General features: G+C 40.0%; 1 non-coding gene across 1 annotated transcript; it reads right to left on the bottom strand.

Moving 5' to 3' along the window:
- Positions 1–627: 627 nt before the first annotated feature.
- Positions 628–735, bottom strand: LOC148567169 (small nucleolar RNA R71). The gene has a single exon (XR_015882446.1). It is a non-coding gene; the product is annotated as a small nucleolar RNA R71 (small nucleolar RNA).
- Positions 736–1029: the final 294 nt, after the last annotated feature.

Below are 1029 nucleotides of genomic sequence, written 5' to 3'. Positions count from 1 at the left end.
TATTCTTTTCCTCTGACACATAAAGGAATCTCTATACTGTGACATAGAGGATTCCTCTTCTCTCTTTGTTCTCTTCTTTTTCATATGAGCAGGAACAGGGATAAAGATATTCTTGTTGAAGCTGATCCTGAACCTGAAAGGACTCTGAAGAGGAAGCTAAGAGAAGCTAAAGCACAACACTCCAGAGAGGACTTTACAGCAAATTTTGAAAAAGAGGCAGACATGGCAGCCGAACCTAAGAACAATGGTGGAGATACAAGGAAGATGCTTGGTGACTTTACTATACCAACTTCCAACTTCTATGGTAGAAGCATCTCAATTCCTGCAATTGGAGCAAACAACTTTGAGCTTAAGCCTCAATTAGTTTCTCTAATGCAGCAGAATTGCAAGTTTCATAGACTTCCATTGGAAGATTCTCATCAGTTCTTAGCTGAATTCTTGCAAATCTGTGACACTGATAAGACCAATGGGGTTGATCCCGAGGTCTACAGACTTATGCTTTTCCCCTTTGTTGTAAGAAACAGAGCTAGGATATGGTTGGACTCACAACCTAGAGAAAGCCTGAACTCTTGGGAAAAGTTGGTCAATGCTTTCTTGGCTAAATTCTTTCCACCTCAAAAGATGAGCAAGCTTAGAGTGGAAGTCCAAACCTTCAGACAGAAGGAAGGTGAGTCCCTCTATGAAGCTTGGGAAAGATACAAGTAATTGATCAGAAGGTGTCCTTCTGACATGCTTTCAGAATGGAGCATCTTAGGTATATTCTATGATGGTCTGTCTGAATTGTCCAAGATGTCATTGGACCACTCTGTTGGTAGATCTCTTCATCTGAAGAAAATACCTGCAGAAGCCCAGGAACTCATTGAAATGGTTACAAATAGCCAGTTCATGTATACTTCTGAAAGAAATCCTGTGAATAATGGGATGACTCAGAAAAAAGGAGTTCTTGAGATTGATACTCTGAATGCCATTTGGCTCAGAATAAAATATTGACTCAGCAAGTCAATATGATTTCTCAGAATCTGACTGCAA

The sequence above is a fragment of the Arachis ipaensis genome, chromosome B4, assembly GCF_059453495.1.
Source record: "Arachis ipaensis isolate K30076 ecotype BB chromosome B4, ASM5945349v1, whole genome shotgun sequence".
NCBI lineage: Eukaryota > Viridiplantae > Streptophyta > Magnoliopsida > Fabales > Fabaceae > Arachis > Arachis ipaensis.
The sequence above is the reverse complement of the archived record's forward strand: the minus strand, read 5'-3'. Positions and strand labels throughout refer to the sequence as shown.